The sequence below is a fragment of the Pseudophryne corroboree genome, chromosome 6 (genome assembly GCF_028390025.1).
Source record: "Pseudophryne corroboree isolate aPseCor3 chromosome 6, aPseCor3.hap2, whole genome shotgun sequence".
NCBI classification, from domain to species: Eukaryota; Metazoa; Chordata; class Amphibia; order Anura; family Myobatrachidae; genus Pseudophryne; species Pseudophryne corroboree.
Window position 1 is genome coordinate 411,920,972 of NC_086449.1, and position 6,150 is coordinate 411,927,121.

The following is a 6,150-nucleotide window of genomic DNA, read 5'->3' on the forward strand; positions in this document are numbered from 1 at the left end:
TGATGAGGGGAATGACCTGACTCAGGCTGGCAGTGTCTGAACTGACTTCACGTGTGGCAAGTTCAAAGGGCATCAGAACCTTGCACAACGTTGAAATCATTCTCCACTGCACTTGAGACAGGTGCATTCCACCTCCTATATCGTGCTCAATTGTATAGGCTTGAATGGCCTTTTGCTGCTCCTCCAACCTCTGAAGCATATAGAGGGTTGAATTCCACCTCGTTACCACTTCTTGCTTCAGATGATGGCAGGGCAGGTTCAGTAGTTTTTGGTGGTGCTCCAGTCTTCTGTACGTGGTGCCTGTACGCCGAAAGTGTCCCGCAATTCTTCTGGCCACCGACAGCATCTCTTGCACGCCCCTGTCGTTTTTTAAAAAATTCTGCACCACCAAATTCAAGGTATGTGCAAAACATGGGACGTGCTGGAATTTGCCCATATTTAATGCACACACAATATTGCTGGCGTTGTCCGATGCCACAAATCCACAGGAGAGTCCAATTGGGGTAAGCCATTCCGCGATGATCTTCCTCAGTTGCCGTAAGAGGTTTTCAGCTGTGTGCGTATTCTGGAAAGCGGTGATACAAAGCGTAGCCTGCCTAGGAAAGAGTTGGCGTTTGCGAGATGCTGCTACTGGTGCCGCCGCTGCTGTTCTTGCGGCGGGAGTCCATACATCTACCCAGTGGGCTGTCACAGTCATATAGTCCTGACCCTGCCCTGCTCCACTTGTCCACATGTCCGTGGTTAAGTGGACATTGGGTACAACTGCATTTTTTAGGACACTGGTGAGTCTTTTTCTGACGTCCGTGTACATTCTCGGTATCGCCTGCCTAGAGAAGTGGAACCTAGATGGTATTTGGTAACGGGGGCACACTGCCTCAATAAATTGTCTAGTTCCCTGTGAACTAACGGCGGATACCGGATGCACGTCTAACACCAACATAGTTGTCAAGGCCTCAGTTATCCGCTTTGCAGTAGGATGACTGCTGTGATATTTCATCTTCCTCGCAAAGGACTGTTGAACAGTCAATTGCTTACTGGAAGTAGTACAAGTGGGCTTACGACTTCCCCTCTGGGATGACCATCGACTCCCAGCGGCAACAACAGCAGCGCCAGCAGCAGTAGGCGTTACACGCAAGGATGCATCGGAGGAATCCCAGGCAGGAGAGGACTCGTCAGAATTGCCAGTGACATGGCCTGCAGGACTATTGGCATTCCTGGGGAAGGAGGAAATTGACACTGAGGGAGTTGGTGGGGTGGTTTGCGTGAGCTTGGTTACAAGAGGAAGGGATTTACTGGTCAGTGGACTGCTTCCGCTGTCACCCAAAGTTTTTGAACTTGTCACTGACTTATTATGAATGCGCTGCAGGTGACGTATAAGGGAGGATGTTCCGAGGTGGTTAACGTCCTTACCCCTACTTATTACAGCTTGACAAAGGGAACACACGGCTTGACACCTGTTGTCCGCATTTCTGGTGAAATACCTCCACACCGAAGAGCTGATTTTTTTGGTATTTTCACCTGGCATGTCAACGGCCATATTCCTCCCACGGACAACAGGTGTCTCCCCGGGTGCCTGACTTAAACAAACCACCTCACCATCAGAATCCTCCTGGTCAATTTCCTCCCCAGCGCCAGCAACACCCATATCCTCCTCATCCTGGTGTACTTCAACACTGACATCTTCAATCTGACTATCAGGAACTGGACTGCGGGTGCTCCTTCCAGCACTTGCAGGGGGCGTGCAAATGGTGGAAGGCGCATGCTCTTCACGTCCAGTGTTGGGAAGGTCAGGCATCGCAACCGACACAATTGGACTCTCCTTGTGGATTTGGGATTTCGAAGAATGCACAGTTCTTTGCTGTGCTGCTTTTGCCAGCTTGAGTCTTTTCATTTTTCTAGCGAGAGGCTGAGTGCTTCCATCCTCATGTGAAGCTGAACCACTAGCCATGAACATAGGCCAGGGCCTCAGCCGTTCCTTGCCACTCCGTGTGGTAAATGGCATATTGGCAAGTTTACGCTTCTCCTCCGACAATTTTATTTTAGGTTTTGGAGTCCTTTTTTTTCTGATATTTGGTGTTTTGGATTTGACATGCTCTGTACTATGACATTGGGCATCGGCCTTGGCAGACGACGTTGCTGGCATTTCATCGTCTCGGCCATGACTAGTGGCAGCAGCTTCAGCACGAGGTGGAAGTGGATCTTGATCTTTCCCTAATTTTGGAACCTCAACATTTTTGTTCTCCATATTTTAATAGGCACAACTAAAAGGCACCTCAGGTAAACAATGGAGATGGATACTAGTATACAATTATGGACTGCCTGCCGACTGCAGACACAGAGGTAGCCACAGCCGTGAACTACCGTACTGTACTGTGTCTGCAGCTAATATAGACTGGTTGATAAAGAGAAGATGTCTATGTAACTATGTATGTATAAAGAAGACTGAAAAAAATCCACGGTTAGGTGGTATACAATTATGGACGGACTGCCTGCCGAGTGCAGACACAGAGGTAGCCACAGCCGTGAACTACCGTACTGTACTGTGTCTGCAGCTAATATAGACTGGTTGATAAAGAGAAGATGTCTATGTAACTATGTATGTATAAAGAAGAATGAAAAAAAACCACGGTTAGGTGGTATACAATTATGGACGGACTGCCTGCCGAGTGCAGACACAGAGGTAGCCACAGCCGTGAACTACCGTACTGTACTGTGTCTGCAGCTAATATAGACTGGTTGATAAAGAGAAGATGTCTATGTAACTATGTATGTATAAAGAAGAATGAAAAAAATCCACGGTTAGGTGGTATACAATTATGGACGGACTGCCTGCCGAGTGCAGACACAGAGGTAGCCACAGCCGTGAACTACCGTACTGTACTGTGTCTGCAGCTAATATAGACTGGTTGATAAAGAGAAGATGTCTATGTAACTATGTATGTATAAAGAAGAATGAAAAAAATCCACGGTTAGGTGGTATTACAATTATGGACGGACTGCCTGCCGAGTGCAGAGACACAGAGGTAGCCACAGCCGTGAACTACCGTACTGTGTCTGCTGCGACTGGATGATAAATGATATAAAAAATATATATTTATCACTACTGCAGCCGGACAGGTATATATTATATAATGACGGACCTGCTGGACACTGTCTGTCAGCAGAATGAGTTTTATTTTTATAGAATAAAAAAAAAAAAACACACAAGTGATGTCACACGACGAGTGTTTAACTTTTTCAGGCAATCACAATATAAGTATACTACTAACTATACTGGTGGTCAGTGTGGTCAGGTCACTGGTCAGTCACACTGGCAGTGGCACTCCTGCAGCAAAAGTGTGCAATGTTTAATTTTAATATAATATGTACTCCTGGCTCCTGCTATAACCTATAACTGGCACTGCAGTAGTGCTCCCCAGTCTCCCCCACAATTATAAGCTGTGTGAGCTGAGCAGTCAGACAGATATATAATATATATAGATGATGCAGCACACTGGCCTGAGCCTGAGCAGTGCACACAGATATGGTATGTGACTGACTGAGTCACTGTGTGTATCGCTTTTTTCAGGCAGAGAACGGATATATTAAATAAACTGCACTGTGTGTCTGGTGGTCACTCACTATATAATATATTATGTACTCCTGGCTCCTGCTATAACCTATAACTGGCACTGCAGTAGTGCTCCCCAGTCTCCCCCACAATTATAAGCTGTGTGAGCTGAGCAGTCAGACAGATATATAATATATACAGATGATGCAGCACACTGGCCTGAGCCTGAGCAGTGCACACAGATATGGTATGTGACTGACTGAGTCACTGTGTGTATCGCTTTTTTCAGGCAGAGAACGGATATATTAAATAAACTGCACTGTGTGTCTGGTGGTCACTCACTATATAATATATTATGTACTCCTGGCTCCTGCTATAACCTATAACTGGCACTGCAGTAGTGCTCCCCAGTCTCCCCCACAATTATAAGCTGTGTGAGCTGAGCAGTCAGACAGATATATAATATATACAGATGATGCAGCACACTGGCCTGAGCCTGAGCAGTGCACACAGATATGGTATGTGACTGACTGAGTCACTGTGTGTATCGCTTTTTTCAGGCAGAGAACGGATATATTAAATAAACTGCACTGTGTGTCTGGTGGTCACTCACTATATAATATATTATGTACTCCTGGCTCCTGCTATAACCTATAACTGGCACTGCAGTAGTGCTCCCCAGTCTCCCCCACAATTATAAGCTGTGTGAGCTGAGCAGTCAGACAGATATATATAATATTATATATAGATAATAGATGATGCAGCACACTGGCCTGAGCCTGAGCAGTGCACACAGATATGGTATGTGACTGAGTCACTGTGTGCTGTGTATCGCTTTTTTCAGGCAGAGAACGGATTATAAAGTAAACTGCACTGTCCTCACTAGTAAACTCTCTCCACTCAGTCTCTACACTTCTACAGTAACAGTACTCCTCCTAGTCAGCTCCAGTAAATCTCTCTCAGTCTCTTATAATCTAAATGGAGAGGACGCCAGCCACGTCCTCTCCCTATCAATCTCAATGCACGTGTGAAAATGGCGGCGACGCGCGGCTCCTTATATAGAATCCGAGTCTCGCGATAGAATCCGAGCCTCGCGAGAATCCGACAGCGTCATGATGACGTTCGGGCGCGCTCGGGTTAACCGAGCAAGGCGGGAAGATCCGAGTCGCTCGGACCCGTGAAAAAAAACATGAAGTTCTGGCGGGTTCGGATTCAGAGAAACCGAACCCGCTCATCTCTACTCATAATACACCCATGAGACACACCATTTGAATGCGCATTAATAGCCACCTCCCAATCACTGTGCAGAAATGTCCATCACTTTTCCAAGACATCTCTGATACTGCGCATCTCAATTACAGCTGTGCCTTTTGTGCACACACTCTGTATAACACAGATTTCCGTGCATGCACAGTAGCAAAGAGTTAACCACCTACATGAACATCGGTGGTGTGTGCGGCATTATATCCACATATATTATGCACAAATAGACAATATTTATTTATTTTATTTATTATTTATTTATTAACAGTTTCTTATATAGCGCAGCAAACTCCGTTGCGCTCACCCTGATGATGGGGTTACGTGCCCTGTTGAAAACATTAAACCACTTCCTGCTGTTATATGTAGTCTCAGAGTGCTGCTTTCATATATTGCTGCTATATATATATATATATATATTTATGTATTCATTAACAAAGTTGAATATGTAGCCACACCTTTTCGTTATACAGCTTACATTTTAGAAGGGAGAAGCCGATACTATGACACGAACACTGAGCGGAAATAGTTAGTCTTCGTATATAGTAACTACTTAGGCATTTCAAGTTGGAACCTACTAAAGCAAAAACTTCCGTGCATTGGCCAATCCACCAACTAAACCCCCATCATTTATTTATTGAATTGTTGAGGATAAGTGAGTTTACTTTGGTGAGTGCTGGGTTCTTTGTTTGTATTTATTAGAGCGATGTGGTCATGGGCTACATGCACCCCGCCCTGTGAGTGGTAAGTACAGCTGTGTACCCCGCTTTTGTGGTGGAGAGTGCTGTGTTACATGCACCCCACCCTGTGAGTGGTAAGTGCATAGCTGTGCCCCGCTTCTGGTGTGGTGAGTGCTGTGTTTTTTTCTGTGTGTATACGATGGGGTTAATCTATGGTTAGCTCTTATTAACCGTGGCCACTAGCTTTCTCATGCACCCCTGTGTGGACTTTATTATCCTGAACCTGTCTCAGCTGTTCCTTAGTAACCATCTTTGAGCCAGTGCAATAGGTGACTAGTGTGCCTTTAAAAGCCATAAAGGTGTGGCAGGTACACATTAAATCTAGCAGGCAGATGATGTGTGTAACAGCAGTGAAGTAGTCAGGTTTTAAGACTCTGTGGTAGTGTAGGACCTGCATGAAGGTGGGGTATAAAGTGAGGTACCAGCGCTAGGAGTTGTATTGCCAATTTTCAATAAATCAATTACCACTGGATCAGTAATAAATTTTAATAAACACATTTATCACATGAATTAAAAGCGTGAAGGTGAGGGTGTTAAAAAATTCACCATACAATTATAATATATAATAATTATAAAATTGAGTTAAAATATGAATGGCTC